The sequence below is a fragment of the Natrix helvetica genome (genome assembly GCF_964273705.1).
Source record: "Natrix helvetica genome assembly, chromosome: 3".
Taxonomy (NCBI): domain Eukaryota; kingdom Metazoa; phylum Chordata; class Lepidosauria; order Squamata; family Natricidae; genus Natrix; species Natrix helvetica.
In genome coordinates, this window is record NC_138549.1 from 22,893,543 (window position 1) to 22,918,827 (window position 25,285).

At 41.3% G+C, this 25,285-nt stretch overlaps 1 protein-coding gene across 4 annotated transcripts in view; it reads left to right on the forward strand.

Moving 5' to 3' along the window:
- The window catches only part of GPC6 (glypican 6), a 926,174-nt gene that overhangs the window by 808,098 nt on the left and 92,791 nt on the right, over positions 1 to 25,285 (forward strand). The window lies entirely within an intron of this gene.

Here is a 25,285-nt window from a genome sequence, read left to right on the forward strand (position 1 = left end):
GAAGTTTGCAGATGATACAACAGTGATTGGTCTCATTCGAGATGACGATGATACCGCATACGGAAAGGAGGTTGAAAAACAAGCCTTGTGGTGCAACCCGAACAATCTGGAACTGAACACACTCAAAACCATAGAAATTGTGGTAGACTTTAGGAGAAACCCTCCCATTCAGCAGGAGACTGGAGAGGAAAGTGCAAAGAACATCATGTGACAAACTTATGGTTGCAAAGAGAACACATGCAAAAATAGCTTCTGCTCATAGATATATAATAAATCATGTAACAGGTTGATTATTTGTGGTTCTCCTATGCTTGAGGTGTCAGCAGTGATGGGATTCAAATAATTTAACAACCGGCAGCCCTCGGCCTCCTGCATACCCCTGGGAGCAAAAATGGGACTCAGGGGGTGCCATCCCCCACCTCCATTTTGGGCCTAGTAGGCCTCCTTGCAGCCTCCTGGGAGCAAAAATGGGCCACAGGGAGCTGCACCGTATGCCCCCTCCCTGCACCCTGTTTTGGGCCTAGTAGGCCTCCTTGCAATTGCCTGGGAGCCAAACCAGGGTACGTGGGGACTCCTGGAAGGGGCGGGGCCAGCCAGCAATTTAATAACTGGTTCTTTGGAACCGGCTGAATCCCAGTACTGGGTGTCATACAAGAATCAAAGGAACATGCAATATCCATATTGAACATATGCCAATGGGATCTAAATGAAAAGAACACGAACTTCTGCAAAACAAACTGAATAAAATGAATATATGAGATAACTTCTAGCTTCTGGGGATAACAGTAGTGTCACTGCCAATTTTTCCCTGTTTATATAGCATGCAGTTAAGCAGGTTAAAGCAATTTAGAAATACCGTATAAAATCCCCAAAGGCCAATCAGTTATCTCTGAAGTCCAAGAAGGAAAACTATCAGACGTATCAGGAGTCAAGCACAATGTTGATTATCATGTATAATTTAATCACCCTGAGAGGTAAAAACCATTTCATCAGGCAAAAATACAGATATGACCATTGAAATAGAGAGTAAGTTATTACTGAAAGTGTCATAACTTTTTTAATAATTTATTTTATTTTATTATAAATTGTGCCTTCAAGTCAGTTTTGACTTTTGGCTATATGGCTGGACAAATCCCTGCAGCACAATGTTGGTTATCATGTATAATTTAATCACCCTGAGAGGTTAAAAACCATTTCATCAGGCAAAAACACAGAAGCGATCATGGAAATTGAGAGTAAGTTATTACTGAATGTGTCATGACTTGCTTTTACATAATGTATTGCTTCAAGTTTTTGTGCCTTCAAGTCAGTTTTGACCTTTGGCTATATGACTGGACAAATCCCTTGCAGTTTTCCTGGCAACATTTGGGATTTGTCCTTACCTTCTTCCAAGGACTGAGAGTGACTTGCCCAAATCTCTTGTGTTGTCTCCTAGATGCGACTCGAATTCAAAATCTTTATGGTTTCTAGCCCAGTGCCTTTAAATCCTATACCAGTCTAGTTCCCTCTGTCCCAAAGGTGCTTTTTCAAGAGAAAACTGGACTTCCGGGTTTTTTTTTTTTGAAGATGTTTCGTTTCTCATCCAAGAAGCTTCTTCAACTCTGGCAAGATAGTGGGGAATAAAAGGATTTATATTCCTTGCAAACAGCTGGTCATTTGCATCTTTTTAGAGGACCATTGAAGCACTTCAAGGTTTATCTGTTCTCAGGGTCATAGAGTAGTGCGAATGGTTCCTGTAGTCTGCAATTTTTTTTCTCTGGAAATCCATTCCTACTCCCACACCACATGAAGAGTGTTCATCCCAAATTGAATAGCTAAAAGTCTGCTAAAAGCCTCCTGAAAAAGCACCTTTGGGACAACCATGACCTGGATGACTGAGAATCTCTACAGACTTTTAACTATACAATTTGGGATGGACAATTGCGGACTACAGGAACCAGGAGTACTACTCCGATGACCCTGAGGACACAGGTAAACATCTAAGTGCTTCAACAACCCTCTAAAAGGATGCAAATGACCAGCTGTCTGCAAGGAATATCAATCCTTCCATTCCCTACTATCCTATCAGAGCTGAAGAAGCTTCTTGGATGAGAAGCAAAACATCCTCAAAGAAAAAACGAGAAGTCCAGTTGGCTCCAGAAAAAGCACCTTGAGACAACCATGGCCTGAATTCTTTTTGGGCAGAGAATGCTGTAAAGCACTTTGAGGCAGTATATAACTTTAAATGCTAAATGCTATTGTTATATATAATTCTGATCATACCAAACATTTATAAAAAATCACTACAATATTGACAATTTTGGGGTTTTTTAAATTCCTTTTCTAAAGATCCCATAGTGGAATTTGTCATTGTCACAACAACTGCACACCGAGTTGATATTGTCATTAAGTTATCCACCCTCTTTGTCTGTCAGTCACTCTGGATTTAGACACTCCCACCAGTTTGTATAATGAATAGTATTTGCTATTTAAGACTTACATGAATTAGAGTAAAAGTCAAGGTACAGATGAATGGTATCTAGATATTGACTATAGCTTACTTCATATCTTTGGATAACTCTTCTGGTGCCTTCATGGATGACATTTTTAAAAAACCATGTAGAAATTGTGCAGGAAAATAATCCCAAATGAGAATACCTAGCCAGAAAGATGCATACTTGATGGTATTGAAAAAATTCTGAGTCTATCAGCATCATTCATTGAACTGCTGCTCTGGAGGAAGAAGTTAGCAACTACCTTCCAAATCTCATTTTCTGGAGCCAAATTGTTATTATTTTTTCAAAGTGTCTTTGATTACCACCTTTTGCCACGGATGATCCCCCATCTTCAAATTGGCTCTCATAGCCAACTGACCAGAAAGAAAGTCTTCATTTACCAAATAAAAAGTCAAGGACAGAAATGATCAGATGAGTCCTTCAAGAGACTGAAAGTGATGTTTTTATTAATGGAAGGTGAACAAGTAAATCATTAATTACTTCAAATACATGGTGATTTGAGGATCATGACTTCTGAGTCTCAAAAGTTGTTCAAATTGCCAAACTATCTCTATGCCTTCACAATCTGGTTCCATAGTAAAAAAACAATATTTCTGGTTCATTTATCCCATTTGTTTGGGTTTTTTTTTAGTCTCTTAAAAGAGAGAGAGAGAGAGAGAGATGTTTTTTTTCTTTAGGCAAATGTGTATTAGAGAGAAAAGAAGATTTAAGAAAAGCCAACAATATGAATAATAAAAAATAAATAAAATATGGTAAGGTTTTTACAGAATACTGTGTAGCTGTTCATTGGAACAATGTTTTGACAGGAGTCATAGATCTTCATAATCTTTTCTTCTCACTCACTACAAAAGTATGCATTTCTAGGGTGATGTTATAAAATTTATGTATTATATATTATTCTGTTCCCAACAGAGCTTTCACATTTTATTTTATTACTATGTATATTTGGGGGTTTTTTTCCCCTCCACTGGTAATAAAACAGGCAAACAGCTTACAAAACCTCACACCTTTTCAAAGAGAAATTCCTGAAATGTGCCTGGCTCTTCTTAAGTTAAATGGCTGTTTCTCCTACAAAGTGAAAATAATAAATGGAACAAACCTTTACACAGTTTTCCATAAACTGAGCAAAAATATGCAGGTTTTACTACAACAATTCTTCAATGTCTAAATTAAAATACATTTGGGGAATTTCAAAATCCATCAATATCAGGGCTAAAGTATCTTTTGACAGACAGATTTTTATAAGAGTAGAATACACAGTTCCCCCAGTCCCATTCCCACCACCCGCAAACCTCACAATAATTTATGATGATGTGAGAAGCATTAATATCCCATATTGATGCCAGCTGGTATTAAATAAAAATAGAGGTTCAAGTTCATGCTCATTAATAGACTCTCACTGAGTGACTTTGGCCCAAGGTTGCTCTTGAGATAAAATTAAACCAGATTCCATATAAGCCTTCATGAACTGTAAGACAAAGGACAGGACAGAAATAAATAATAACAAATAAATAATTCACTTTCATGTACCTGACATTTACTGCTGTCTAGTTATTTATTGTTGTTTTACCCAGTTTCTTCATGTTATATTCATGGCTATCTGTTGTGGCTTAGTTTTTATATAATTGTTTATATTTTACTACTCTACCATGGATGTGTTATCATTAAATCTTGATTGTTTCTCAGATATGAGTGACTGAGTGTAGCAGACTAACATTGAATAAATAAAGGAACTCCTATCAACCTTGCTGAATTCATTGGAACTAAAACTTATTATCAAGTATGCTGAGAAAGAAAGGGAGTGAGCAAGGACTCCTCTATTACTTCAGCTATGATAAATTGTTTTTTGGCAGTTCCTCTCTCCTAATAGTTGCATCAAAAGAAAACCTTTTCCATACTGTACGTATGGTATAAGAGAGTCTTCTTTGGATGATGTTCCTAGGACATCTGCAGAGTGTTGGCAAGGAAAGACAAATGTTACAACATGTAACACAAGATCACAATGCATGTTTCCTCACCCTGATCAAACTTCCAGATTCTATAGATGCCTTTGGGCACAGCGTTCTTAGCAGTGAGTCTCCCCACCCCCCGCCCCCCAAAAATGTTGTAGAGCTGGAAAGGCAATAGAAAAAGATAAACAAATTTTTGAAAGAGTTGTAATATCTGAGAAGACATTACAATTTTTAGTCTAGAAAAGCATGTCTAGAGGATATGGTGAAAATGATATAAGGGGTGGAATAAATGGAGAGAGGCATTCTTTTCCTTCTCTGTCCAAGTAGTGTTGGGAGAGACTGAAAGAAACATTTCTTTGCCTGGTGCATATTTAACTTGTGGGATTTCTTGCAAGATGTAAAATGATGACCACATACTTGGACATCAAAAGACCATTAGGCAAATTCCAGGAAGAGCTTGGCATGTAACTGAAATATTGTTATGTTTTCTACACCACTGGAGACAGTACGTTTCTACAACACTAGTTGTGGGGAAACGTGTGGAGGGAAGCAGAAGAGCAGCATTGCATTATGTTTTCATTGTGGCATGGCCTACAACAGTGATAGCTAAGCTTTTTGTTATCATGTGCCGAAACGGTGCCCGCCTGTATCCATAATACACTCCATCCCCACATCCCCTGCCCCTGCGTGCCCCACCCCTGCCCCTGAACTCCCCCGACGTACATGCGCCCCACCCCTTCTTGTCTATTTTGGATTTCAGGTTGGTGCAGGAGCCTTTCCAGGCCAAAAACGGGGCATAAGGTGCCTCTGCACCCCGTTTTGGGTTTCAGGTTGGTGCATGGGGGGTGTGCCCCCCAACCCCGTTTTGGGCCTGGAACACCTCCTGCACCAATCTGGAAGCCAAAAATGGGGTGTGGAGGATAATGTGCATCCCCACACCCTATTCTGGATCTGGAAGGCCTCCTGCACCAACCTGGAAGCCAAAATGGGATGCGGGGGCACTTCACGAGGCCCCAAAATACAATGTGAATATACACAACCCCCACATGTGCCCCACCCCCACACATATGCACATGCGTCCCACACACATACCCCACCCCTACGCATGCATTGCAGAGAGTTGAAGACCAGCTGGCTGGCAGGAGGTGCGCGCACATGCATGGTGAACCTGGGCTGGGGTGACGGCTGCCGTGCCCACAGAGAAGGCTCTGCGAGTCACCTGTGGCACGTATGCCATAGGTTCGCCATCACAGGCCTATAGATATTTAATTGATCACAATCACTGCTCAATACTGTAGGTATATACAGGTAAGATATTGTAATTTAGTTTGATCACCATTAAATGTGGAAAAGTAGTAAAAACTGAAGGAATGAAGAAGTCCTTTGGAAATAAAAGCCAACGTCTGGATGAAGACTGTTGGCATCCTTCAAGCTGACAATATCTAGTACACTGTAGTCAAGAAAAAGATTAGAAATGAATATATCAAAAGAGTGAAAAAGATCTTAAAAGTCCAAACTCAGTGGAGGAAACACCAGCTAGGCAATTAACACCTGGGCAATTCCAGTCATTATATGCACAGCTGGAATAGTGGATTGAACTCAAGGGAACTCAAAAAGTTCTCAATGGAACTGCATCTACATGGAGGGAAGTATGCAGTGGAGTACCCCAAGGCTCTGTTTTAGGCCCAGTACTCTTCAACATCTTCATCAATGATTTGGATGAGGGAATAAATGGGGAACTCATCAAATTTGCAGATGATACCAAGCTGGCAGGAATAGCCAACACTCCAGAAGATAGGCTTAAGATACAGAAGGATCTTGACAAACTTGAACATTGGGCACTATCTAATAAAATGAAATTCAATGGTGAAAAGAGTAAGGTTCTACATTTAGGCAACAAAAACGGAATGCACAGGTACAGTATAGGTGATACCTTACTCAGTAGTAGTAACTGTGAAAGGGATCTTGGAGTCCTAGTGGACAACCATTTAAATATGAGCCAGCAGTGTGCAGCAGCTGCCAAAAAAGCCAACACAGTTCTAGGCTGCATCAACAGAGGGATAGAATCAAGATCACGTGAAGTGTTAATACCACTTTATAATGCCTTGGTAAGGCCACACTTGGAATACTGCATTCAGTTCTGGTCGCCACGATGTAAAAAAGATGTGGAGACTCTAGAAAGAGTGCAGAGAAGAGCAACAAAGATGATTAGGGGACTGGAGACTAAAACATATGAAGAACGGTTGCAGGAACTGGGTATGTTTAGCTTAAGAGAAAGAAGGACTAGGGGAGACATGATAGCATTATTCCAATATCTCAGAGGTTGCCACAAAGAAGAGGGAGTCAAACTATTCTCCAAAGCACCTGAGGGTAGAACAAGAAGCAATGGGTGGAAACTAATCAAGGAGAGAAGCAACTTAGAACTGAGGAGAAATTTCCTGACAGTGAGAACAATTAATCAGTGGAACAGCTTGCCTCCAGAAGTTGTGAATGCCCCAACACTGGAAGTCTTTAAGAAGATGTTGGATAGCTATTTGTCTGAAACGGTATAGGGTTTCCTGCCTAGGCAGGGGGTTGGACTAGAAGACCTCCAAGGTCCCTTCCAACTCTACTATTGTATTGTATTGTATTGTATTGAACTAGAAGCCCTGGGATAGGAAGACTAGGAAAATAATGACAATGACTCATGGCCTTCATCTGCACTGTGATGTTGACAGACTTGATTGACCAAGGAAAAAAGTGGCCGTGGAATGTTGCAAGTATATCAGACTATTGGAGAAGAAGGAAGAGCATTTTGGAAGACTACCTAAGGACTATGAAGAAGATGCAGGAAGCTTTGGGAAGGCTTACTGAGCACTGGAGAGACCAAACTGGCCCTACAAGAAAGAATGAAGAAGAGAAAAGAGATAGGGGAAGGCAAAGTTTTACAAGGCCAGTACATTAAAAAAAAACAATTATTATTATTATTATTATTATTATTATTATTATTATTATTATTATTATTCTCTTCCTTCCTAGTATCTATTTCTTTCCACTTATGACCATAAACATGTTGCTTGTATCTTTCAATTTATATTGTTTTATTTGTTTACTGGTACAATTTGATAACTTGTTAATAACCTTTACTATCCCTAAGTGTTGTATCTTTTTATTCTTGATGAATATTCAATATTTTATTCTTTTATTCTTGAGAATTTTATTCTCCTTAGGTACACTGAGAGCATATGCAACAAAGACAAATTCCTTGCGTGTCCAATCACGCTTGGCCAATAAAAAATTATATTCTATTCTATTCTAGAATACAGAATTAAAACAAACAAAAAATACAGAATAGCAGGCAAAGTAGATAATAACAGGACCTGGCATTGGCTAAGATCAGAAAAGTTGAAGAAGATGGATAAATTCGGGCTGCACAAGACCAATCCTTAAAAACAAATGCATACAAAGCCAAAATTGAGAAGACAGCAACGGATAGCAAGGGCCACCTCTGCAAAGAAGCTGAAGAAACAGTGGACAACTGGTTAGCTGCTGCAAGATCACACAGATTGACTACAAACAAAGGCATGACAAGGTAGAAGCAATGATACACTGGAAGATGCCAGACTTAACAACTGTCAATAATAAAGTAAAAAAAAAAAGTCTGGATAGTGGATGTGGCAGTACCTGGACACAGCAGAAGAGAAGAAAGAGAATTGGAAAAGATAACAAAAGGACCTGCAAATAGGAATAGGAACGACTGTGGCAAAAGAAAGCAAAAGTAGTACCAATAATAACAGGAGCCTGGGGTACAACTGGAACATTACTTGAACACCATCAGCATTGACAAATTCACCATCAGTCAATTGCAAAAGGCAGCTCTACTCAGACCAGCTCACATCCTGCAAGGTTACCTCTAACACACGGGTGTCAGACTTGTGATGTTACATTGCCATCACATGACCTATTGTGACATTTTCCCCTTCACGGAGCTGGGGTGGGCATGGCCTGCATGTGATGCATTGGCCCATGACCTGCCAGTTTGACTGCCCTGCTCTTACACCATCAAACATCAGTATCTGTCTAGATCCTTGGGGAGGACATGATGGGTAGACAAAAATGCCAAATCCAGCCTGAACATCTGGCTGTTTATGTGATGAACAATAATGGTGATGTGATGTGGGCCACAATGGCCAACTCCTCAAATAAACTAGGCAGCAATGTTTTAGCACTTTCTCCTTTTTCTTTTCTTTTCTTTCTTTCTTTCTTCCTTTCTTTCTTTCGACTAATGCAAAGTCCTTCTCTGCCCAGAGGTTATACATCAAGGGAACCTTTTCATGTTTATGGCCATGGGAGAAGAGAATGAATCTTTATTGCTGCCATTTTACAACAAAAACATACGTAAATAAATACATGACAGCAAAAATCCCTATAGAAGCATGGCCTTTTCAAAAGGTAGACTTTCTTCACTGTCTAATTGCCATGCCTTGGGTAAAACAGGTGCAGTTGTAGACTCTGAATATCATTGCAAGAATACCTTGCTTAATTTCTTGCCTTGTTGAATTTTCTGCAGAGATTGGTTTATTGCAATGGTAATACAACTAATTTGGGGAGTGAAGGAATCCCATTTGAGGAGTTGCTTTGGGAGACAGACATATCAGTTTAGGTCACTGAATATACACAAATCCTTGTTCCTGACATTGATAATTAACTGAAAGAATTCACTGCCACAAGCTGCACTGAAGATCATGAGCTGAATATATTGAAAAGTCACATCCTGGTGGAATTCTGTCATTTCACACCACATGTACAAAGAGCCTTCGCTCTGATTGCCTAATTCAGTTTCATACTTTTGCATTTGGAAAAGAAATATTCTGCTCCTCGTGTATTTTCTTTCTGGTCGAATTTGTTTTGCCAATATTAAAAGGTCTGATTTTGGAAAATTAAATCTAAAATATTGTAAATATAAAATTAAGAAACAAGGCAGCTGTCTCAAATCCATGATTACAGTGTTGATTGAGAGAGAGATACAGAAAGCTATAAACACATTCCCTTGGAGGGAAAGTGTGTAAGCATCCTTATGTCATATTTAGCAACCATTTCAACTTCCCCACAGAAAGTACAGATTATGAGCAAATATGAACAGTACTTAACAAATTATAGTACATATTCATCATGTGTTGCCATATGAAAGCAAAGCACTCTTTCCCTCAATTTCCACATCTTTTTGTCCTTACAAATGGATAATTGATATAGGTGATGTTCATAATTAGATATAGTATCATTAGGTCTTTAAAATTGTCCCTGCATTTTGTTATGATTATGTTTTTAACTGATTTTTCCATGATAAGTTTTTTTTTTAAATGCAATTTGGGAGGGCAATTAAAATGCAAGTCCCACAACATTATTTATCTTTGAATTTTGTTTATCTTCTCCGTATTACAAAATGCTTATTGTTATAACTTGCTTCGTATTTGCCGTGGAAGATTTCTTTATTTTAAACAGTTTGTGGCAATTAAACTTGCAATGTAAGCGGTACGATCGTTCATCTTGTTATATCATTAGGCCTACGTCTGCAGAATTGGAAAAAGTAAGAAGGATACATGCATAAATAAACAGAACATTTCTAACATAAATACAGGTCTAGCATAGATATAGTGGATGCAAAATATAATTTACATGCATAGAAACAAACACACATATTGCATAAGGATGAGGGATTGTTATAGGCCCATGATGGCGAACCTATGGCAAACGTGCCCACAGTGGCACAAAGAGCCATGTCGCCTGGAATGTACGGTGTCACCAGTTTCTCTTCCGGGTTTCTGGCATGCATGTGCGCATGACAATCATTTGCCTTCCTGCATGCGGCAGTGTCAGAAACAGGAAGAGCTGGTCTTCCGTTTTTCGGCGTGAGCATGGGCACCGTCCAGCTGAGTATCACCTGCGCATGCGCACCAGTATCCAGAAGACTAGGTGGCCAATGCACATGCCCCATGGGCAGCTCCTCTTCCGGGTTGTGGCCCTGACGCGTGCGCTCCCTTTTTGGCACTCAGTGCTGAAAAGATAAGTCATCACTGTTATAGATCAATATAACTGATACTGGGCATTTGGAGTTCAGTTTCCATCTGAGAATTGATGTCGTGAATCCAATGCATACTTCCCTCGTGTTTGTCCTGCAAATATATTTTTCTCTGGTTCTTTGGGTAGCCTCACAGTTCATTGGAATAAGTGTGCTATTTATTACCCCAAGATATTGTGCCACTGCAGTCAAGTACTGTAAATCTGCAGAATATCTCTGCAGAAGAAACATTTCCTATCCTAAAAGACATTGAAGTGTATATTCTTGGACATAATCCAGAGTATGTTTCTACTTGTCAGTCCCAAGAAGTATGAAGCAGCAGTAAATGAAGTAGCAGCATAGATGTCTAGAGAATGGGGGGTGGGGGGGGAGACCATACATTAACTTAATTGAACATAGGTGCAAGTCTATGTTGAGCAACACAATGATATTGTGACTCTAGAAAGAGTGCAGAGAAGAGCAACAAAGATGATTAGGGGACAGGAGACTAAAACATATGAAGAACGGTTGCAGGAACTGGGTATGTCTAGTTTAATGAAAAGAAGGACTAGGGGAGACATGATAGCAGTCTTCCAATATCTCAGGGGTTGCCACAAAGAAGAGGGAGTCAAACTATTCTCCAAGGAAGCTGAGGGTAGAACAAGAAGCAATGGGTGGAAACTAATCAAGGAGAGAAGCAACCTAGAACTAAAGAGAAATTTCCTGACAGGTAGAACAATTAATCAGTGGAACTACTTGCCTCCAGAAGTTGTGAATGCTGACAAAGTTAACTGACAAAGTTAACTCAAGTCCTTGTCACCTCCAATATAAATTACAGCAATGTGGTCATTGGTTGGGTTGGGGGGGGGTTATCTCTGAAGACTACTCGGGCGCGACAATTGGAATAAGTTTCTAGAATTTCCATCAGAAATGCGGATGATGTTCTCATTCCTAACGTTTAGTTTAGAAGGATTGGTAAAAATAAAATTGCTCTAAGTGCATAGCTTTTTCATTGTTATTTGTCTATAAAGGTGTGTATTTTCACAAATCTTCCAGGAAAGTGGAAGTATAAAATGATGATGCCAGTGAATAAATTAAAAATGTGATGATGCCAGGGTTTTAAAACATTCTTAAATGAATAGTTTAATTATTTTAACCAGAACAAAACAAAGAAATGAGATATTTCATGTAATCAAAGGCTTTTGGAAGAGAATGAGACTGTCATCTTTTGGGACTCTGCAGTGGGGATACTCCCTTTTGTCAAATGTGCTCATTATTGGCTGTGACCCAATTCAGTTTGATAACTCAATTATTGCTGCTGAAGGATAGGCAAAGTATTCCCAAAGGACTAAAAAGACAATTAACAATTAGTAATAGGTTTTTGCATATGCATTACCTAAATATTTAGAAGCGCTTCCTGCAACTCTTAAACACCTTGACAACAAGGAATTAGTCTGCCATATATGTACTTTACGGGGAAAATGCATAGTTTCAAGAAGACTTTCCCTTCTTTCCCTCCTTTTTTTTGCCTGCCTGATTTATTTTTTTTCACTGTCTAGTTGGAATGATGGAATTATTTTGGTATTTGCATTCCACTTTCCTCTGACAGGCCCCCAAGGCAGACCACGTTCTGGAACTGTTTCCTGATGCAAAAGAGAGGGTTCAACAAGGCCATGGTGTGACGGGTGAAGCTGCCTGAAGCATAAGAAAGAACAGCATAGGGCGGGTTGCGGGGGGGGGGAATAGCAATAGAAACGGAAGACGAGAAAGGAAACAAATTTTATATCGATACTAACAGGGATGTCTGCAGAGGAATGAAAAAAGGTCAAGATAATGGCCAAAACCATGCGATTTAGGACTTTGCGGTTTTTACGCACATTACAATGCACGAAAAAGGACTCGTCCATAAACTCAAAAGTATACTTGATACACTAAAAGAAACAAATTTCTTCCCTGACTCAGTCCCAAAATGTGGAAATTCCATATTGACAGTGCGGCCCGATCCATTTTCTTTTATTGTCTCTCCTCCCCATCTCTACACTTCATCATTTATGGCCTGGGTTCCCAAGTGAAAAACCCACATGCACTAAAAGATGGTTTCCCTAAAAGTGTGAGTAGCTCTAACTAAGGTAGTGTTACCTAACCCTTTTGGGTTTTGTTGACCAGCCGGGAGGGGTGGTGGTGGAGAAGGAATGGTTCCACACACATGGTAGGCAAGCATGCACTCACAACTCCATTTACACAAGCAGAGGGCAGGCACTCCCCCACTCACACAATGGAGCATGTGCACCAGAGGTGGTATTCAGTAGGTTCTGATCAGTTCTGGAGAACCGGTAGTAGAAATTTTGAGTAGTTCAGAGAGCCGGTAAATACTATATCTGACTGGCTCCGCCCCCATCTATTTTCTGCCTCCTGAGTCCCACCTGATCGGGAGGGAATGGGGATTTTGCAGTAACCTTCCCCTGGAGTGTGATGGGAATGGAGAATTTACAGTATCCTTCCCCTGCCAAATAAAAAAATTTGAATCCCACCACTGATGTACACTGATGCTCGTGCAAGTGGGAGTGCGCATACACACAACACCCACTTCTGCAGCCCGGTTCCGAAAGGCTAAAGGCCCGGTAGTGGGCCACAACCCAAGAGTTGGGAATCCCTGATTTAAGGCCCTTTGTGAAATAGGTTAATGGCCTATTTCTCTCTATCCCCCGCTTCCCTCAAAGGAATATGTGCCAAGTAAGAATCTCTTCTCCTTTCTTGTTTTGAGATGTTCTGGCAAATTTTAAAGCAGAATCTGTGGACCAGGAAACGGACAAAGTGGTCCTCTCCAGACAGAAGGATGGAAATTGTGGCCATTGTACTCCAAGTGCTTCCAGAACAGGGGTCTCCAACCTTGGGAACTTTAAGACTTGTGGACTTCAACTCCCAGCTTTGCTGGCTGATGAATTCTGAGAGTTGAAGTCCACAAATCTTTTTTTTTTTTGAGAATTTTTTTTATTGTTTTAAATAAACAAAAACACAAAAAAAGAATCATCCTTCTTTACATCCTGTCGAAAGCATGTCAATTGGTTACAAACAGTTTTCGTGCATTTCTATCATAATTATTATATATATTTCCTTCCCAGTGAATATACATTTTACAGCTAAAATCTTCATACATTTTACTATCAATACACCACCATTCTCATTTAATTATAATTATTTAAACGTGCTTTTATCTGATATCATTTGCATTCAAAAACTCAACCACCCACTGGCATTCATTGGCAATCTCAACAAACCTCCTATAACATTACATCTTGTAACATATTCTAAGAGAAAAAAGTCAATTAATAAAATATCTAAGCATTTCAAGTCTTAAAGTTGCCAAGGCTGGAGACCCCTGGTCTAGAGGACAGCAAGTTGTGGAGGTTGATGAAGACATATGAAAAGGGATTGCAGGCTGTATAGAAGACAACAAAATAGGGAAACAAGCAGAACTATAAGAATAATTCTTAGGAAAGCTTTAAGTTTAAGGTCATCCTATAAAAATGAGAAAAGTTTGGGCTGGAAGGGAAGGGGTTTTTCTGGACTGTGAGTAATTTGCAGACTATTTTTGTGGCTGATACATGCTGACATAGCTGACATAATAAAATGAAAAATGTTAATAGACTGCATCTTAATAGTTCCATTTTCCTGCAGGTTTACTCCTGAGGTTTCTACTTTCCATATCATTTCTAAGAAAGTGGTTTTGGAATTCACCTTCTGCATTGTCTAAGGGGCTGAATTCCCCAAATATATGCAGCAAGGGTACTCAAAGTGACTTTCACTCAGGCAAGGAGGCACCGATAAGGAGTTTTATCGAACTATTACTTCCTTGCCTGTGAGTTTTCTCAGTGCAGGATGAATCCATGTCGCCAGCCTGTCACTAACACGTCTCGTTCTCTCCGAAAGCAACGTTTCATCTTTCAGCTGGGGCTCATTGCCATGGGATTACTATTGATAATGGAAAAATAAATGAAACGTTACTGTGCCATCTTCTTTCTCTCCCTTCAGTGAAGTAATTTTTATAGCAGAGCCATTCAGGGCAACTTACAGGAAAAGAATGCAAGGTGTCTAACCACTTCTTGGTCCCTGATCCAGGAGACTGAACTTTAGCCACAAAGGACAACCCACCATTAAAAGTAATGGCAAAATCAAATAGGATTATGGAGAAAAGTAGATGTAAACAAACCAGACAAAATAAAATGAGGATGAGATATATAGGATACTAGCTGGATACCCATGCTTCACGACAAAACTATATGATCGAACTATGCCGGAGAAATTTGGTTCAGAATCCATTGGCTAAGTGGTGGTTGGTGATTGAAACACATAAGGGTATATCACTCCCACCACCTTGAGTCCAGAAGCAGTTCCATAGGTGGAAGGCGTAGATATTTTGGTGACGTACCAACATTTACTACTGTAAGGCGCCCCAGGCTGCTCATGAGTGAAGGAGTGGAACATCTGCCAGTTTGAACTGAGATAACGGAATGTGAGGCAATTGGCAGTTGGAACAGAGTTCTTTTCAGGTGGGGAGAGGGAGTAGAACTCCTTGGTATCAGAGCATGTTAATTACTGTATAAGAATTACTAATGATCTGATGGTCATTTCCTAAAATCCTTTCTTAGCGAGCACCTAGAAGCCAAGAGGAACATACATGTCAAATTTCAAGTTTGTAGGCTTTACGATTCTGGAGATTTTGTGATGAGTGAGGGGTACTTGGCTTTTATATATATAGATTATGAACATTTATTTTTAAGCACTGAGTATGATCTCTTACACCTTTGGAGCTGGTTGTAAATTTGAAATTTTAGGAACTAAGCATATGTGCCATAGAAAGTCATCCTCTTCACAGAATGACAACAAGTCGTACTATTTTTTCCCTAAATGAAACTTATTCAGTGAATTTTGCAAAATGGGAACAGATGATCTCAATAGCCTTTGCAGTATTTTCAGTACAGTTCCTTCACATTTGAGGTGCTACGGTGGTGATATTGGTTCAAACTGCAATTGCTATTTTTATAAAGACCTCTCTCCAACCACCAATGGATAACATTATTTGGGTGAGAAAAGCTGGAGATATTGGAAATGTCATAAGGTTTTTTTTTAATATACTCGAGTAACATAATTGCAGGCTCCAACTGCAGGCATGTGTTTGCTTTCCATGAAGGCATATGCAGTTCTTGGCAGAAATAATATTTTAAAAAATCAGTAATTGATTGTGAGTCCATGACCAAGTTCAGACCTATAGTTTCTTCACAATGGAAATGGCCAATAGAAAGACTGATATATTTTTTGTCAACTAATCCTCTCCCCTCCTGATATTTAAAAAAAAATCAAAGTGCAGAAGTTATTTTTTCCTCACTGTATTTAGCATTTACTCCTTGCTGACTCCAATGGATACAATGAAGGGATTTCTTGGTGGCTGCATTTATGATCTTTCTGTCTCAACAACATTCCACTTGGAATGCAGTTGCCCTCGTTCCGTGATGGTGAACCTATGGCACGCATGCCACAGGTGGCATGAGGAGCCATTTGTTAGGGCAAGCGAGGCATTGCCCTGTCAGCTCCACGTGCTGGCCAGCTGACTTCGGCCTTCTTTTGAGACCGTTTTTTCGCCCTCCAGAAGCTTCCTTGAAGCTCCGGAGGGCAAAAAAATGGACCTATGGCCAAACCGGAAGTTCAGGAACAGACTTCCGGTTTGCTCGTAGGGCCATTTTTCATCTTCAGGAGGCTTCCGGAGGGTGAAAAACAGCCCTACGGCCAAACCGGAAGTCACCATTCCAAAACTTTTGGGTTCTCCTTAGGGCCGTTTTTCATCCTCTGGAGGCTTTAGGGAAGCTCCTGAAGCCTCTGGAGGGCCTCCTGGGGAGTGGGGGGGTGTTTTTGCCCTCCCCAGGCTCCTAGAAAGCCCCTGGTGCCTGGGGAGGATGAAAAAACATGCCAAAAGTGGGGGTGGGGGAGTGCTGGTCACACGCATATGCGCGCACAGTCACATGTGCATGCACATTGGGTGGTGCACATAGCATTAAGGGTGTGGCATGCCCACGCATGACCCCACTGCCCTCCCCCTGCTTTTGGCATGGGAGCCCAAAAAGGTTAGTCATCACTGCCCTAGTTAAAGGGCTTTATATCCTGCCTTGCTAATGCAACTAGAATTGGAAACTATTCCTACAAGAAGGAGTTTGAATAGTTCAGGAATAAAACTGATTTGATGCCTGCTCTACTTGCACATAATTCCTCTGTTTGCTGACGAGGCTTTGTGCATTTTTTTAAAAAAAGCCAAAATGTTTGTTCTGTGCTCTTGGACATCATGTATGAATTTAGCTGTAGTCTTCTGCCTAGGCTTTATCTATTCTTCATCCTTGATCCACCGTTTAATTTGAATATTATTCAAAAAGCTATAATAGCATTAGCACTTAACTTATTTATTGCTTCATTAGTTCTTTACAGTTCACAGAGTCAGCATATATACCCCCAACAATCTAGGTCCTCATTTTACCAACTTTGGAAAGATGGAGACAACCTTGAGCTGGTCAGGACCAAACTGCTGGCAGTAGGCAGAGTTAGCCTACAATATTGTATTCTAACCACTGCACCACCCCGCACATTTATTTAGTATTTGTTTCATAACTGTGGCTGACAGCATGTGAAACTCCACCCTTTCAATCAGTGGGAATGATGGGAGTTGTAATCCAACAGATCTGGTGGCCACCAGATTACATGATTCTCAAAGTTTCTAAATTCTGCAGCTCTTTCCTGGTTAAACACCTTGCATGTAGAATCTATCAAGAGATTTCTGGGAATGCCGGGGAAGGGTGATTAAAAGAATTCTTGTACAACACTGGAAGGATGGAAGTCTGCATTGGAGGCAATGGGGCAAAACATGTGGCTTACATGCAATATCAGAATGCAAGGAAGAAAGACCAGCATTCGCAATGTGGCATCATGATGCCTGTTTTGTCACATGCACATTATAGGATAGGATAGGATAGGATTCTTCATTGGCCAAGTGTGATTGGACACACAAGGAATTTGTCTTTGGTGCAGATGCTCTCAGTGTACATAAAAAGACATTCGTCAAGAATCATGAGGTACAACATTTAATGATAGCCATAGGGTACATAAGCAATCAGGAAACAATCAATATAAATTGTAAGGATACAAGCAACAACGTTACAGTCCTGCAGTCATAAGTGGGAGGAGATGGGTGATAGGAACAATGAGAAGACTAATAGTAATAGTAATTCAGCCTTAGTGAATGGTTTGACAGTGTTGACGGAATTATTTGTTTAGCAGAGTGATGCGTTCAGGAAAAAAACCTGTTCTTTTGTCTAATTGTCTTTGTGTGCAGTGCTCTATTAGCGTCGTTTTGAGGGTAGAAGTTGAAACAATTTCTGTCCAGGATGTGAGGGTTCTGTAAATATTTTCATGGCCCTCTTTTTGATTTGTGCAGTATACAGATCCTCAATGGAAGGCAGGTTGGTAGCAATTGTTTTTTCTGCAGTTGTAATTATCCTCTGAAGTCTGTGTCTGTCTTGTTGGGTTGCAGAACCAAACCAGACAGTTATAGAGGTGCAGATGGCAGACTCAATAATTCCTCTGTAGAACTGTATCAGCAGCTCCTTGGGCAGTTTGAGCTTCCTGCGTTGGCACAAAAAGAATATTCTTTGTTGTGCTTTAATTTGTTGGTCTTTAATTAGATTTCTGTGACCTGAAAGAGAAAAATCTACTCACCTATTTTCTTTTCCATGATTGCATTAGGTTGTAAAGAATGAAAAGGGAAGGTAAAGGATTGCTTGCAGGAAAATTCCAGCACTGTTGAATGTCCGTTCAAATTTAGAAAGAATTTAGACCATCTTCCATCCAATGGCCACCTGCAGTAGGTTATCCAATAACTCTTTAGTAAGTTTGGTGGGAAGCTCACCATTAAAGCTGCAGTTTTATAAAATATAAAAGCACTATTAATTACCATAAGGTTTTCTCTGATTGTTACCAGTCCTTTGTTGGCGTATGAGCTTCTCTCCAGCTGTGTCTTTGAGACAGTCCAAGGGGAATGTCTTGGTTGAGAAAGAATCTGGTGTTTCTCAGAGAAACAGCTGCTTTTAAAAATGGTGTCAGGAAAATTTCAGCGCTGCTGAACATCCATTCAAATTTAGAAAGAATTCAGCTCATCTTCCATCCAATGGCCACCTGCAGTACGTTGTCCAATAACTCTTTCGTGAGATGATACAGATTCATGTTGAGAAGCTCACCAGAAAAGTCGCAGTTCTCTTTTAAAAGCCCTATTAATTATCATAAGGTTTGCTCTGATTGTTACCAGTCCTTTGTTGGGGTATGAGCTTCTCTCCAGCTGTGTCTTTGAGACAGCCCAAGGGGAATGTCTTGGTTGAGAAAGAATCCGATGCCTCTGAAAGAAACAGTTGCTTTTAAAAACGGTGTCTGAAAGGTTTTAGCTAAATTATGTTACCTACACTCATATCGTAGTTTAAGGAAGTTTAGAAGTAATTGATTTCTAGGATTCACTAACGGTGTCAACCAGGGCTTCCTAGAAAGGGTTATCCTTTTCTCCTCGTATTGTATGAAGTTTGACCCACATCGCCAAGAGAAAGCCGAGGATCTGTTATTACATCCTGCAGTTTGCTTAATCAGCATCACTTTGTCTCCAAGAGATTCACAGACAAATGAAATTATCCGTGGAGGCTAGCAATCCCGGGAGCCTGGGTAACGTTATGGGCCTTACCTCCCTCCCTTTTCTGCAAGACATTGATCAGCAAGCATCATTATCTCTTCCCGTTTGATGGGAGGGAAAATAAATCATTTATTTTTCAGCCAGATTGATTTATGAATATCTTCCATTTTAAAGGTAATTAATTTCATATGAAGTCATTGGCTATGTGTAGCATGCAGACACTTGAAATATTGATGCTGCGCCTTGCTGTTATGATGGAAACCCTGCCATTTATCATTTTGCAACACTCGAAGTTTGCAAACAAACAACACATTTGCAAGAGAGGAAGAGTATGGATACTTTTTGCCCTCTCCTTGGTTTCCCATCTCATATGCTTGCTAATAATTGATGGGAATGTGTTGTCCTCTTTTCTGTGAAACGTCAGATGTGGTTCACTTGTTTGAATGACCCAGGTGTGCTATGTCCTGAGGGTTTTTCTATAGTATCATTGCCTATTTCCTCCTTGGACCAGCAGCTATGTGATGTGAGAAGCCATTAAAAATAGCAAATAGAAGTAGCTTGGAGGCAGGAGAAATTGCAACTGGAAAGGAGTCATAAACCGTCACGCAACTACAATAATTGCCAGTGTAAACATTTTAATAATAAAATATTATTTTCCCTGCCTTTTCCTCTTTCGGCGGTTTCCTTTCGTGAGGAGTTCAAGATAAAAATGTTTGCATTGAATTAGAGAAACAAAGGGTAAAACAGACAGGCTTTATTGGTGTCATGCTTTGAATAATTCTTATATAACTTTTCCCTAATGAGTAGCATGTTCCTGAAGTTGAAGAAGATTAGAAGATTAGGCTTAGGGACATTTCTGAAGTCCTGCCAAGGCCATTTAGGACTCTGATAATCTCAAATGCCCTGAAATTCAGCAGAAGGCAATCCCGTTCTCTACCAAAACAGGCTAGTTCAGGCTTTCCCATAATGAAAGTCATCCAAAGGCCCAAAGTAATGCTATTTTCTATCAGTTCCTGAACTCGCAGGAAATAACTCTAAAACTTCCTAAGATCTTAAACGATAATGCTTACATCTTCTCCGATTTCAGTGTTTGCTGAAATGCTGGCCACTAAAAATGGTATTTCTTCTGTGGTAGGGCCAGGAGTAGAATCTAGATGGAAACATGTTGACCCCAATTGTAAAACTAGAGACAAAATGAAATTGGGATTTTTGTTCCATACGTTTTGAAAAGCATCTCTAGAATTTTCTCCAAAGAACAGCATCGGTTTTTCTGCAACAAGAAGTAGTCTTTGCTCAGAGCAGGACTTGGCATTGTATAATTGCTCTTGTATAATAGGGCCATTAATCAGGTCATTGACTTAACCTGTTTCCTGGGTTCATAAAGGCAAAGGTAAAGGCTACCACATATGTGCTAGTCATTCCCGAATCTAGGGGGACAAAGAGACAAAGAGCCAGCACTGTCCGAAGATGTCTCCATGGTCATGTGGCTGTCATGACTAAAGACGGAAGATGCACAGAACGCTGTTACCTTCCCACCAAAGGTGTTTCCTATTTTTTTCTACTTGCATTTTTACATGCTTTCAAACTGCTAGGATTATTTTGATGGTTTGAGAGGGATTTAGCTTGGGAACGAGAGAGGCAAACTTCGTAGTCTGTTCTTCATCCTGAGGAAAAATGGTGAGGGAGGGATCACATCAGAACTAATAGATTAGTTCTACTAATAGTAGAAACTAATATAAAGACTACTGGTTGTAATTTTAGAAGTCTCTTCAGTGTTTTAATCCCTATACTTTTTATTTTATGTTAATCATTTTATTTCGTGTGTGTGTGTGTGTGTGTGTGTGTGTGGTCTGTTCCAGCATAACTCTGGAACACCTTGAGCAATTTCAATCAAACTTGGTACACAGATGACTTACTCTCTGAAACAAATACTGTGAGGGTAAGACACTCCTAACACCCCTTGGGGTATGTGTTCTGTTAAGATACAGCCTCTTGTGCCTTAAAATGGCTTCTACTGAACTGCCTTAAAATGGCTTCTACTGCATAGCGCAGTGGAGTTGCCGTGGTAATGGCTTCACAGTACTCCACAGGGTAAGGGGGAGAATCCTACATTAGAAATTATGTCTTAGTCCAGACATTTTCCCCCTATAAATAAATTCCCAGGCAACACCAGGTTATCGGCTAGTTTAGTCTATAAATAGGGATTTGTTTTATTTTTATTTCTGTTTTAGAGTGACATGTTATTAGCTTTGTGCTGGCCTATGACTGAAATAAACAAATAAACAAACACCAGTGAGCTTGGGGTGAAGGAATTATCCTCTTCCTCCTTCTTCACCGCCCCAAAACTGATCTCAAAATAACAAATGCATAAACCATGCAGAACATTGATCTGGGGCCTGTCTTGATGTGCAAACATACCTTGAGCATATCAACGACTTTTCGTTTCCATGTATATGAGACTTAGCTAGATGGTGTCTGAAGGGGGAGGGGAAACCTTTAAAATACCTGTTTGTTTATTTTTAACTTAATGTATATTGGTAGTATTGAGTTCTCTTGAGAATAAATGCAGCAAGCAGAGACTGAGGGGAAAGAATGAAATCTGGAGTGTTGTGAGCTGTGGACTTCCATATTAATTAATCTAAAGCCTAGAAGAGGAGGGCCAGTATTACTTGTGCCCCTAACTTAAATACCTGTTTAGCAGCTGTGCTACTGGAATTTATTACGTCCTGGTGAGGCTGGAAATAGCATTCTTGGTTATTCAAGACAGTAAAGTGGTTGCTGTCACAATGATTACTGAACTCTCTTACACTCTATATCATTTTTGCTACCCTTTTTTTTCAGATTCCCCCAAATTAGCATAAACTTGTAACCTCTGAATATAAACAACACAAAAGATGTAATGTGTTGCATGTCCAGTGGCTCAACAATGTAGAGATGTAGCCAGAAAAGAAGATCAATAGAATAAATTGCCTTTGGGCACAAATATCACGGAATGTATTATCATTATTTCTGCTCTTCAGTACAGAAGTTGTTAGATCTGGGCAACGAGAGACAGACTGCGGACACGAAGTAACTCAACAGCTCATTTTATTAGTAGTAGTAGTGATCCAGCTTAACCTGTGGTCGGAGGGTTCCCCTTTTATAGGGATGAGGCACGCCCATTGACCAATCAGATGAATACCTGTTTCCCGCTGTAGGAGCGGACCTGAGGGAAGACTTATCTCGATATATGCTAATATCTAACACCCCTCCCCTCCTAGATGGGACGTTGCGGTAGGTGACATAGTCCTTTAGGTAGGTGGGTGTTTGTCTTGCTCGGGAGGAACGTCGGAGTTCAGGTTGCGTTGAAGTACTTGCAGGACTGGTTTCCTGTTGGTTTGAAGTGGTTGCAGGATCGGGTGCTTTTTCTGTTTCTGGAGGTCTTGCGTTTTCGATGCTCTTTTCCCTGGTATCTTGTTCGGCTGCGATGACGGGGGGTTGCTCAGCGGCTGTGATGACGGGGGGTTGCTCAGCTGCGTGCGTGATGTCCTGTCCCCCGCTTAGCTCGCCGGTGTCGTCGTTTCCTGGGATGAAGTTTCCCTGCGGTTGTCTTTCTGTGGACAGGAAACTTTCGCCCTCATCCCGTAAGTTGGATTGTGCTAGGCGACCTCGAAGCTGATCGATGTGCCTTCTCCAATTCCGCCCATCTTCAAGCTCTAACAAATACGATCGAGGGCCCATGATGCCAATGACCCTCGCCGGTATCCACAATGTCCCCCCTGTGTAATTTTGAGCATAAACAGTGTCTCCTTCTCTAAAAGATCTGACCTTACTTGTAGAGTCTGGGGGAGCCGAGGTAGAATAATTCGGGTGGAGCCTGTCCAGGTGAGACCGTAGGCGGCGACCCATTAGTAGTTCAGCGGGGCTTCTACCCGTCGTTGCGCTCGGGGTAATGTGTTGAATGAGGAGGTAATGGTCAATGCGTGTTTGCCAATCCCCCGGGCCCATCCTGGCGAGGGCCTCTTTCGCGAACCGCACCATTCTTTCTGCCTGACCATTGGACGCTGGATGGAATGGCGCGATGAGGGCGTGTCTGATTCCCAACCCTGCTAAAAATGTTTCGAACTGCATGGCCGTGAATTGGGGCCCGTTGTCCGATACTAACAGATCTGGTAGACCATGGGTGGCGAAAAGCCGCCTAAGAACCTTTATAACTGCCTCTGCCGTGGTTGATGTCATTAGGACTACATCTAACCATTTAGAATAAGCATCTACAACTATGAGGAAGGTTTGACCCTGGAATGGTCCTGCAAAATCAATATGAATGCGTGACCAGGGTGCCTTGGGTTTCTCCCATTCTGTGGCGGGCGCTTCCGGGGGTGCTGGTCTCGACTCCTGGCATGGGTCGCAAGTGGCCACCCACTCCTCTATTTCTTTGTCCATATTGGGCCACCACACATAACGATCCCCGGATGACCCATATGTAAAGCATTCAATACCTTTTTTCGTAGAGCAAAAGGAATAACAACTCGATCCCCCCACAACAAACATCCCTGTAACACGGAGAGTTCGTCCCGTTTAGACCAAAACATTTTGAATTCCGGGCCCACATTTCCCTTCGGCCACCCCCTCCATACCCAAGTTTGCACTTGTTTTATTAAATTGTCCTTCGAGGAGAACCTTGCGACATCGTAAGAAGAAACCGGTCCCGAATCCAAACAGTCAATGAGCAATACCGGTACTTCTGGAGTGGGGTCTGGCAAAATGTCTGGTAATGGGCAACGGCTGAGCGCATCTGCGTGCCCTAGAGTGGAGCCCGGTCGATGAATTAACTTGTAAGAGTACGCAGCCAGGAAAACAGTCCACCTGGTCATACGTGGAGAAAGGGAGACCGGAGTGGGGCGATTTCCCGCCAAAAGTCCTAACAGCGGTTTGTGATCAGTAATGAGTTCAAAATCGCGGCCGTAGAGGTATTCATGGAAACGTTTCACACCTGCAACGGCAGCCAATGCTTCTCTGTCCATTTGGCTGTAGTTCCTTTCGGCCGATGAAAGAGTTCTGGAGTAGAAAGCAATGGGTGCTTCTTTCCCGTCGGGCATCCTGTGGCTGAGGACTGCTCCAACCCCGAAAGGCGATGCGTCGCAGGTCAATACCAGCGGGAGGGTTTGACTGTATTGCACAAGTAGTGAGTCAGTGGTGAGCAGGCGCTTTACCCCGGCGAATGCTGCAGCTTCGGCTCGTCCCCATCTCCATGGTGCGTTCCTCTGGAGTAGACGGTGTAGTGGCTCAGCAACGGTCGCCTTCTGTCTCAGAAAAACGCTGTAGAAATTAAGTAGTCCGAGGAAGGCCTGCAACTCGGTTTGATTTCGTGGTGTGGGGGCGTCCTGGATTGCCTTAATTTTCTTTTCAGTGGGGTGAATTCCCTGACCATCAATTCTATAACCCAGGAATTCTACACTAGGCACGTTAATTTGGCATTTTTCTTTTTTAAGGCGGAGGCCCTTCTCTCTGATTCTGGCCAAAACAGATCTGACTCTTTTGTTTAGTTGCTCCTCGTTTGCAGCGGACACCAAGATATCGTCAAAATATGGGACGACTCCCGGTATCCCTTGCAACAGTCGTTCCATGACGCTCTGGAACAATCCTGGAGCAATACTTACGCCGAATTGTAGCCGGTTGCATTTAAACGCTCCTCTGTGCGTCACTATAGTCTGGGCCTCCGCTGTGGCGCTATCTACTGGCAGTTGCTGGTAAGCTTGTGCCATATCTAACTTAGCGAAAACCTTTCCTGGCCCCAATGAGTGCAATAGGTGCTGTACTACGGGCACCGGATATGCGCTCTGTTGTAGCGCGACATTAATTGTGCATTTATAGTCTGCGCACAAGCGGACTGATCCGTCTGACTTAACTGGGGTCACGATAGGTGTCTCCCAACGCGCGTGATCTACCGGCTCAAGGATTCCTTGTTCCACTAACTTATCTATCTCTTTATCTATTTTTGGGCGGAGTGCAAAAGGCACTCGTCTCGGTTTAAGTCGGATTGGCGCCACATTTGGATCTAAATTGAACGATATTGGTTTGCCCACATACTTACCAAGACCGGAGCTGA